Source organism: Tympanuchus pallidicinctus, unplaced genomic scaffold (genome assembly GCF_026119805.1).
Source record: "Tympanuchus pallidicinctus isolate F22 unplaced genomic scaffold, pur_lepc_1.0 scaffold8, whole genome shotgun sequence".
NCBI classification, from domain to species: domain Eukaryota; kingdom Metazoa; phylum Chordata; class Aves; order Galliformes; family Phasianidae; genus Tympanuchus; species Tympanuchus pallidicinctus.
Genome location: NW_026294802.1, coordinates 30,486,046 through 30,497,452, shown reverse-complemented (window position 1 = coordinate 30,497,452; position 11,407 = coordinate 30,486,046).

Below are 11,407 nucleotides of genomic sequence, written 5' to 3'. Positions count from 1 at the left end.
CTCAGGCCTGGATTCAGCACTCCAGATGGGACCTCATGAGAGCCCAGGATATGGTTGGCCCTCTGGGCTGCAAATGTACGCTGCCAGTTCACACTGAGCTTCTCACTGACCAAAACCCTCAAGTCCTTCTCCTCAGAGTTGCTCTCAGTCTGTACGTGTCTAGAATTACTCTGACCCACGTGCAGCACCTTGCATTTCATTTTGAGATGCAGTAAAGACTAAGATGTGACTAAATGTGCTTTGACACCCGAATTTCTCTCCTTAGATTTCTGTCCAGGATGTGCTTCATTGGAAGTATTTCTCTGAACTTCCTGCTCCTCACTCCCTAAGGTCAGAAATCCAGATGTTCTCCAACAGATCCTGTAGAAGTAGACAGTTCTCAGGGTTTTTCAGTTAAGATGTTCTCAGTGTCCCACAGAGAAGGCAGAGCACTGCTTGTCTCCTTACAGCCAGCTCCAAGGAGGCTCTCACAGCTTCTCATGTGCTTTCCACAGCAGTTTCCTGGCTTCTTCAGAAGCTGTGCTTCTGAACTGTCTCATGAACTGTTTTATAAATTCACTGCAGGATGGGAATAAGTATGCCCAAGAGGCACTGTTCTTTCTCTGCCAAAAAGATGGGAGCCATGACAACCATTGCAGCGGCAGACAGCTGGATTCAATTAGACAAATCCCAACTACCTGCTCATCCAGAGAGATTCCGTAGGGCTGGCAAAAAGGGTTGAAACTGCTCCTGCTTGTCTAATGCTCGCTTGCTTTGGAGAGGCTTAGTCCCAGTTCTGTGGTGTTTTACTTAAAAGTCATTCTCATCACAGGAATGTGTCTGGTCAAGAAGCACTTTTTATTCTTATGCAGAAAAAGACTGTTGGATGGGAGTGTCTAGTGATATAGATCTGGGAGTGGTTCGGTTTGATGTGCAGTGACTGTCAGGTGAGGTTTTGGGTTTTGGTTGCGTTATGTTTTTATACCATTTTTATGTCTTTCATGCATCTGTAATGTATTATGTAAGACTTTCAATATCTTTCCCCTTCTCTTTGTTGTTTTTCTTTATTTCCGTATCACATGTTGTGGTATATTACCTGCTGGTATAGAAATGACTGGAAAAATTCATAAGAAAGGATTAGATGCAAAATATCATGGACAGCTAAAGGGCAGTACAGCCTATTTTAACTTTACTGATTTATTTGCAAAAGAATAGATCACGATATCTGAAAATGAATGTGTTTTACATCAGTTTGAGCGCTGCAGTTCTTCAATTTCCATCTTGCAAGCTGAGGCAAGATTTTGGAAGCTGCAGATTGTCATTCACTGTCCATTTTTAATCCCTTCTTTTTGTGTATGCGCAGCTGCTGAGAATCAGATGTTTTTTTAGAAAGCTCAAAATATAGGTCCTTATTTGGATTATGGATGGATGAACAGCTGAGCTGGAAATCGGAAGTATTATGTCAGTTTTGCTGAACAAAGCTCAAGTGCAGCAGATTTTTGTTTCTTTATCACAGGAAATGCACTGTGTTCTTTATGAGCTTCCCAGCAACAGTACAGCATTGTCACACATAGAATCATATAACAGAATCATAGAATGGCCTGGGTTGAAAAGGACCACAATGATCATCTAGTTTCAGCCCCCCTGCTATGTGCACCAACCAGCAGACCAGGCTGCCCAGAGCCACATCCAGCCTGGCCTTGAGTGCCTCCAGGGATGGGGCATCCACAACCTCCTTGGGCAACCTGTTCCAGTGCATCACCACTCTCTGTGTGAAAAATGTGACAACACATGATAATGTTATGATTATGTTGTAGTATGAAATCTGTGTCATTGTGTCTTGACACTTGTGTAAACGCAGCAGTGCTGAAGCATGGGACTACAGAGCTCTGGAAGCCTTTGTCCTTCTCTGGAAGTTCAAGCTCCATTGGCATAAAAAATACTGTTACAAAGATTGACTTACGAATACTTCTCCACTCTGCACTCTGCTTGTAGGTGTTGTACATAGCATTGTGCCTCATACCCATGCTGCCATGCATGGGAAAGCAACCACCTTGTTTTCCAACCGTATTATTCTAACTACAAAAAAAAAGATAGAAACTTGCTTTTGAGCTCAGCTACTGAAGGTATTTGCTAATGGAGGCAAGCATATGTTAGTATCTCGTTAAAATGCTTACCTTTTCTTATGCAATTCTCAGAAGGAGCGGTGAGGCATTGGCACAGGCAGCCCAAGGATGTGGTAGAGTTACTGTCCCTGGAGGTGTTGAAGAAATGTGGAGATGTGGCACTGAGGGATGTGGTTAGTGGGCATGGAGGGGATGGGTTGGTGATTGGAGAGTATGATCTTAGAGGTCTTCCTACCTTAATAATTTTATGACTCTGTGATTCCCAGACAGACACCACTGGTTATTTACATTTCCTTGTTTTCCATGAAGTATGTTACATAATAGTGAGGTTTTTTTTATGCTTTTTTGTTCCAGCTTTGCATCTCGAGCAGTAAGGATGGGAATGGCTTTGGTGCAGCAGCCACTACACCCTGTGTAGCCCTGCTCAGAGCCAGCCTGCAGGGCTCTGCGTGTCGGCATCGACAGTGACACGTCTCAGCTTCAGGGGATTTGCCTGCAGCCCTTAGAGCCCAGGGGACCTGCTGGGAGCTCACTAGGGCTGCTTTCTGTCTGGCGGGCGCAGGTTTCCCTGTGCAGAGTGGGCTGTGGGGTGGGCGCTGTGGGGGATGAGGTGTGTGCCTGGCTCTAGTTCTTGGCCTAGAGAGCACCCAGGGCCGTGGAGCCAGGTCTGTGCGCCCACAGGGCTTGAGGTATGCGAGCTGGATGTCAGTATGCCGCAGGGAGAAGCTTTGCTGGGGTCGGGGGTGAGGCTTACCCACTGTTCAGCAAGCTGGTTTGTCACACAGTGCAATTGTCTGGTTTATTTAACTGAGGATTTTGTGTGCTAATTGAATTCTGTGTTGTTCCAGTAAGGCACGGAACACTGCAAGGCGTAATCCTCCATAGGTTTGTTGTGCCTACCAGCAAAGTCAGTTTGCCTCTTTATGTTTTTATACCCTGATGTGTTTTACTGAGTGCTCTTTTAAGCCTTATAAAATACCACTGTAACAAAAATACAGTATAGATATTTTTTGTTTGGATGATGAGTATATTCCCCAGCCCTTCACATCCTGCTAAAGATAATAATACTTCTTCATCAATTTATAAACCCACTAGTCCTAACATATATTCACTTCTAGTCTGAAATATCAAGTATTTTTATATAAGCCACTTTGGTTTTCATTACATTTTGTGCAGACCCATTTCAGGAAAAAAAGCCTTAATCATTTAACTCAGTATTTGGCAGCTGCTCTTAAGAGCTCAGAACCATTCCAGTTCTCAAAGCTGTGAGTTAGCTGTTGGGCCCTAGCTCTGCTGTTTGCCGAGCCGGGTGTCAGAGCTCTTGTGCTGAAAGCCTCACTTTGCTGTGAAATTCCTGCTGGCATGGTGGGGTGGAGCTCAGTGAGGAGATGAGTCTGGCAGCTTCAGCCCCGACGTCTGCTCTTCTGTTGACGCTGACTGAAGAATTGTGGCAGATCCAGTAGAAGTGGAAATGTTTGTTTTCTGAGACATACTAAACAGAGGAAATGCCGTCTATCTAACTTGGACCCGAGAAGTTAGCAGTATGTTAAAAATGTCCAGTGTATAAAATGGGGCTAAATACTTCACGTATTTTAGCATAGAGAAATACACAGTGAATTCTAGAAGAGTTATTAACTGCATGCTGTGAGCGTAGCTCATGTAACAGAGCCCTTCCTTACTGTCATTTAAAGGTTAGGATAGAAGGATCTTTGTTTAGTAATGACATTAGTTTTGGTATTCAGTGTTTTCTGCTGTCCAGATTCAGCAGAAGGAAAAAAAATCAAATTAAATGTGAGAAGCTGAAGAGAAGCTTGTGACACAGCTGAGGAGATCTTACTAGGCTTGGGAAATGGTTGAATTGTCTTGCTGTTCGAATGCGTATGCTAGAATTCTACAAATAAATGTATGTTTTATTTGTTTTAAAGCAATTAGGGGGGTATAGTAGTTCATTGCATCTCTGGGTTTACAATTCAATATGTGTCTTGCTTGAAGCATGCAGTCGAGTGACTACTGACATGCAAGTAGTTTCTTTGGATAGCTGAACGTTAATAGATGCTTGATTCAGACTGTGGCAGTGAATTATCTGAATTACCTTAGAATCTATTATGAGTAAAAGTTGCTTTTTGAAAACCTGTGTACTTATAGAAATCTGTTCAGTGTATTGCTAAGAAATTTCAAAAGAGGGTTTCTGAGATATTTAGATAAAATCTTGTCAGTTTAAATAAAGGGCATTTGAAAGGGGACTTAGGCTATCAGTTTTGGAATTGATTTGCTCACAGACTAGAAGAGGTAGCTGGAGATGAACCTTCCAAAAACCCTGTGTGGAAAAGAAGTCTTCTTTTAACATCACCGAAAACACAGCACCAGGTTAAGGCTCTGAAGCATTAGTCTTTCTTTAGCCAGAGCATCTATTAATATAGCTCTGCTTGTCGTAAAGAGGGAGGTCTAAAGGGCTCTAAACTGAGTGACTGGGAGGGAGGGAGGGGATTTAGGACTAACAGGTGGTCTCGAGACGCGCTGGCTGAGGCTGAGCTCAGAGCCGGCTGTGTGCGGGCATTCGTGGGCTTTCCCCTCGCAGTCTGGGTATGTGCTCCTGCTCTTCCTGATGTGAAGCTGTGGAGCCCTTTCAGACATGGCAATAAGAAGCGACTTCAGCAAAACCATCCGAAGGATAGCACGTTTCTTTTACCGGTTTCCCAAATCACTGGGCAGCTCGAGGAGGAGGACAGTAAAACTTCTTTGGAAGTCTACTGGTAAGTCTGCTGGTATATTCTTAAGACCTTTATTTTTTTCCTGCTAAAAAGAAATTCAAAGAGAAAAATGATGTATTCCCATTCAGCCGGTTAGCTTTCCCGGACCAGCATTGTTCTGCGTTTTTCCATTCTCTGAGGCTCATTAGGTAAAACTGTAAAAATTCTTTTGCATTTTGCAGATGCAACAGAAGGTTAGTTAGGCTTCCTCAGATGGAGAATCCTCTTGCAGCCTTGTGATTTATTCATATTAGCAGTCATGTTGGAGATATTTGGCATCCCGGTTTTACAGACCTTTTTTCTCTCTTACACAGGAGCTCTGATACACCTCAAATACTTGCCAGAAAATTATTTCAAATTGCCTTACCTGTTCATTTATCTCGAAGGCTTTGTGAAGGTAAAGGTGACTAAATACCTTGGCTCTTTGTGTTGTTCACAGAAAGCAATGAGGAATGGGGGGAGGGCTTGTGTTTGGCAGTGATACTCTGTCCTTAAATATCCGTTTTATCAGCTGAAATAAAGTACCAGTCAGCTCATCAGTTAGTAAAAGTTATTACTCCTAAAGACAATTTATCCTTGATCCTTGTCCACTCCTAATAGGGAAGTGTTTGCATCCTCTTAAATAGTTGTAAAGCCCGAAGATGGTTGCGTCCTTTCAGAATTGCCTAAAAGCTGGGGTTGAGGCGTGTTCCCAGGGAGTTTGGAGAAATGTGCACTTCTGCAGTTTAGGAAGCTGCATTTAGTCTGTTATTTTTAAAGGTCTAATTATACGAGACAGAATTTCTTTTGACAAGGACTGTTTTGATTGAAGTGGTCAACTTGTCTATTCTGCAAGTATTACGGCATTAATACCACATTTCGGTTTGCGAGGGATTCAGATCAGTTCTGCAGCTGAACAATTTCTGGTTGCAGTGTTGTGCTCCAGATAACAGATTTATGAATCTGAGACAGGAAGGACAAGTTGAACAATGTGAAATCTGTCACAGAAATGCTGTTGGACTACATGTCTAAATGACACATCTAATTAGCTTGGAAAGCAAATGGTATCCTGGGCTCCATGAGAAGAGGGGTGGCCACTAGGGACAGGGAGGTGATTGTCCCCCTCTGCTCTTGTGAGGCCCCATCTGGAGTACTGTGTCCGGGTCTGGAGTTCCCAGTACAAGAAAGACAGGGAGCAGTTGGAGAGGGTCCAGAGGAGAGCCGCAAAGATGATCAGGGGGCTGGAGCACCTCCCCTATGAGGACAGGCTGAGGGAGCTGGGTTTGTTCAGCCTGGAGAAAAGAAGGCTGCGGGGTGACCTCATTGCAGCCTTTCAGTACCTAGAAGGAGACTATAAACAGGAGGAGAAACAACTCTTTGAAAGGGTAGATAACTGCAAGACAAGGGGAAATGGGAGGGAAGATTTAGGTAGGATGTCGGGGGGAAGTTCTTTACAGAGAGAGTGGTGAGGTGCTGGCACAGGCTGCCCAGAGTGGTTGTGGATGCCCCGTCCCTGAAGGTGTTCAAGGCCAGGTTAGATGGGGCCCTGGGCAGCCTGGTCTGGTATTAAATGTGGAGGTTGGTGGCCTTGCATGGGGCAAGGGGGGTTGGAGATTCATGGTCCTTGAGGTCCCTTCCAAGGATCATTTAATTCATGGAACAAGGCTAGCAGCACATTCTGTGATTCTGTGATTCTGTGATTCTGTAAGTACCAAAATTATTCACATGCTTCTTTAATTCTGAAATACCACATTTTAAAAATTCTTTTAACCAAGCTGCTCTTCCATCCTACTGAGAAAGTTCTCTAGTACGTAAGTCCAAGCAGAATTACCATCTATTTACATTCTTATACAGGGAAACTTACCCTCATAAATCATAGAATCACAGAGTGGCTGAGATTGGCAGCACCCTCTGGGTCCATCTGCTCCAACCCCTGCCAAGCAGGGTCACCAGAGCAGGGTGCCAGGGCTTCTGAAGATCCCCAAGAGGGAGATGCCTCTGGGCAGCCTGTGCCAGTGCTCCATCACCTGCACAGTGAACAAAGTGCTTCACTATGCATAATTCTAGATTTTTCAGCTTTATCTCCGCCTCTGTGTTTTTCTGCCAGCGTTTGTTCCTGTGTTGGCACTAACAGGATTTTCAGGTTAGGTCAGCCAGGATGAGCCAGCAAAATAATTGTGTGCTGTTAGCCTTGTTCCATGGATGAAAAACTCAGCTGATAATTACAGCTTGCTATAAGACTCACTGATAGTTTTTAGATGTGTTTTAACAAATAATGTTTTAATAACAAGAAAGAAACTTTCATGATTTGGATGTGTAACAAAGAGTAGAGATGGCATTCTGTAGTATGCTTTACCACAGACATTGTGATATCTTCTGTCATCTGAGTCGAGTGGTGGGCGCTGTGCCTCTGAACAGACTTGCTTTCATTCTACTTTGGTCACTCCATATCTCAGGGGTCCTTGTCCTCTTTTCCTGTCCAGAAACAAAATCTGCAGAAGTACAAAAACAGATTTTAATTATGAGAGTGAGTTTAGTATCACTGTATATGGTTGTTTTCAGAAAGCTGTATTTCGTGCATTTTTTATCTGTGAAAGCATAACTAGATTTCTAATCTAGTTAGTCCTTTGTTTTCCAGCCTCTCTTTGGATGGATGCTTTGGCTGTGGATTATTGCCAACAGCTAAGGTACCCCTTTTTGCATCATTAATTCTAGGATAATGCTCAGTAACTATTTTTGATTAAATTACTTACCAAAGGTTAAAACAGTATCTTAGATGTTGTTCAGAGTATACTACAAGGGCTGCCGCGAGAGTAATGCCTCCTATTTAGTTATGTTGGCCCACAGCATCAGAGGTGGGTGCTGGTGGTACTGCAGTAGAGCCTTCCCACCAGTGTCCACTACACGTTGCTATGTGACAGATGGCAGCAGAGGGGCGGTCTGACACAATGGTGTCTGACATGGAAGTGCATAGGAAGCAACAGTAGGTCCCTGAATTCCTGCATGCAGAAGAAATGGCACCCACTGATATTCATTGACGTTTGCTGAATGCTTCTGGAGACCAAGCAGTGGATGTGAGCACAGTGAGGCAGTAGGTGGTGTGTTTCTGCAGTGACCACAGTGACAGTGGGGCACCTCTGCTGCTGCAGGTTTTTACAAGCACTGCATGCAGGCTCTCGTTCATCGCTGGTGAAAATGAGTAACTGATATTGGTGACTGTGTGGAAAAACGCTGTTCTGTAGCTGAGAATCTTTTCTATCAAATAGTGTTACTGTACTCTTTGTTGTAGTTTTAATTTAGTGTTCTCCAGCATTTATTTCTTTGAAATGCGTCTGAATTTTTTTTCCTTAAACATCCTCATAGAATTTGTATTGACAAGTTGTATGATTAAAAATCTTCCAGTACGTAATGAGCAGTCATGGGGGAGAACTGAAATACAAAGGAATTAGAAAAATGGGTCAGAGAGAGCCTAGATAAAACTATGGAAACTTATGGTCAATGAAGACACAACAGACAAATGGCTTCTATTTTCCCTATCTTATAGCAGAGCATTAAAGTGATGGGTGACAAATTGAAAGTAGGTAAAAGGAAATTTCTTTACTTTTTTTCTTCTTTCTAATTCAGAATGTAATTAAATTGTAGAGCTCATTACCAGGGGATGCTGCTGAGGTCAAGAATGTAACCAGATTTAAAGAGGATCTGGAAGAATAAGAATATTCAATCATATGACAATTGAAGCTGTAAGAAAAGCTTTGAAAGAGATGTAAATCATCTTGCTTCAGTGTTTAAGTTAATTTTTACCAATTACAGATTAGTTTGACATAATTTCTGGCTCAGACCCCACAATTGTTTTCTGTAGTTTCTTTGGAAGCAACAGATGCCTACTCCTAGCAGAGACAGCCTCATGATACGCAATGATTTAAACCCTTACAATCTTTTTCAGTTCTGTACAGAAAAAAGCAGATTTCAGACCTATTCAGAAAAAAAAAAAAGCCATCCCATAATATCCTGTGATAATGAACATGAGAAGATGAAAAACACAATGCTTCCTATCATTTTTTTAGATAAAGTAGTCTGACGCAGACGATTTTGGTGGCCATTTCTTTCCAAAGGCAACTGACTCATGAAAATCTTTATTCTCAGCTGTTGGATAGTGATGATTCTCTAGTTTTTGAGCTACTGTCCCTCTAGGCATATAGGAAAGCTCTTTCAGAGGGCAGAAAGAGAGACCTTCTTGACAAAATCTTGAACTAACCCAATTTCCCATAGTCGGAAGTTGATTTTTACCCTTCACTATTTTTTTTTTTTTGCATGATCTTTCTGCTGTAGTGTTTTAGCCTTTTAGTTCTTCTCTAATGTTAGTAGAGCCAGACTTTTTTTCACATTTAAAAGCTCATTATGGAGTAGTGTGTAGAAGATAATGGCTTGCTGCATGCAAGCAGTGGATTTTTTAATGGATATACTGACTCTTTTGGATCCTGTTGTACATGTTACAGGGGTGGCTACTGCTGATGGTGCTGGCATGCTGCTTGGCTCTGGTTGTCATGGCCAGTGCATGCTGGTGTCAGGGCAAGCTCACTGCCTGATGCAGTCTACATCGCACTTACCCAGCGTGAGTGATCTGTCTGAAATTTTGGAGCTAATTGAGCAGTGCATTCTCAAACAAAACCTCACAGAGGATGAAGGTGAGGTCCTAGAGCTGTAGAAGCTGGGACTCCTCTGGTCAGCCATGGGTTGTGCGTTTATCAGCATGCTCTGCCTGTGTCTGCTGGGAGTGGCTGAGACTGGGCAGCTTTGAGCCTTGCAGTGTCTGCTCCCAGCCTCCCTGGCAGATGCCTGCAGCTGACCATGGAGCTTTACATCACGTCCTGTGCTTTTTGTAAGAAGATTCATTCCTATGAGCCCGTAGTTCATCAAGACTCCTCTTAGGATCAGCTGCTCTGTGCTTGGGGACAATTCTTCATGGTCTGGTGGAATCGTGAGGCCAAGTCAGGGCTTAGGGTGCTTGCAGAGTTTGAAGGGAAAGTCTCTGTCTCCAGGCTGATGGAGAGCATTTTGTCCCAAGGATGGTGAATGGGGTGTGGGAACATTTGGGAGCTGCAGCTCTGAAGCATTCGTGCTCAAATAAGGTGGATAAGATGTTTGCCAGCAGTTGAGTATAATTTGAAGGGTTAATTAACTGTATCTGGGAGAGAGGGCAAAAAGACACTGTCTCAGTGGACACCTATGTGGTTGCAAATCAGTTATATTGAAAACTAATGGAGCAGCAGACAAAGTGAACTTCTGCAGCATGAATCCAGTAACAAAAGGCCGTATCTCCTTGGGACCTACTAGAGTGGGCGATCAAAACTTTAGAACCAGCTTGTCTGGACTGCTGTGTTTGTTTCCTAAATGCTTACTTCAAGGCTACTACCTACCTAGAGCTTGGGATGAGTATGGCACTGTAGCAGGTTGGAAACAGGTAGAATACCTGTAGAATTAGGCTTTTACAGTTGGATCATACAGACAGATTGTCAGTGTTAGGACTGGATGTAATTCTTTCAGTTCCTAATTGTTCATCTGCTTTGGACGTTTCAGCTCATTAGATTTGAAGATTCCCAGTCATCATTTAATGTGTTCATTTAAGTTCATATAACTATACACAGATTATTAATGGAAATATGCCATTTAGAAATCACTTGTGTTGTGAAAACATGGTTTTAATTTCTGGTCCTCTTTTCAAAAACATGTACATACTTTTGCTACCTCTTTTTATTTTAAGTATGTGTGTAATTTTTCTTGTACAAATTGCATAAAAGTGCACTTATCTGGCTCTAGAGGAAACTGTTCCAAGCTCTATTTTGTACAAAATACTTAATGCATATTAGCAAAGTGAAAAAGAGGATGGATGCCAGATGTTGGTGGTTGCAGGTCATCTGCGTACTTTAGAGATGGCTGAAAAAGGCTGTGGAAGAAACACATCATGCTGAGTGATGGGTCAGTGAAACTTAATTCATTGTTGATAAATATGTACAAAAAATATGAGGAAAACACTATAACTGCATATACAGAACAGTGGCTTTCAGTTTAGTATTCATCACTTGGAAAACTTGGTTGACACTCAGCTGAATGTGCCCAGGTGGCCAAGAAAGCCAATGGTATCCTGGCTTGTATCAGAAAGCAGGAGCAGAGAAGTGATCATCCTTCTGTACTCAGCACTGGTGAGGCTGCACCTCAAGTACTGTGTTCAGTTTTGGGCCCCTCACTGCAAGAAAGACATTGAGGCCTGGAGTGTGTCCAAAGAAGAGCAGCGAAGCTGCAAAGGGTCTGGAGCACAAATCTTACGAGGAGCAGCTGAGGGAGCTGGGATCATTCAGTCTGGAGGAGACTCAGGGGAGATCTTATTGCTCTCTACAAGTACCTGAAGGGAGGTTGTGTTGAGCTGGAGGTTGGCCTTTTCTCCTGTACAACTAGCAATAGAGCAAGAGGAAATGACCTCAAGTTGTGCCAGGGGAGTTTCAGGTCAGATGTTAGGAAATGCTTCTTCTCTAAGAGAGTGGTCAGGCACTGCAACAGATTGCCCAGGGAGATGGG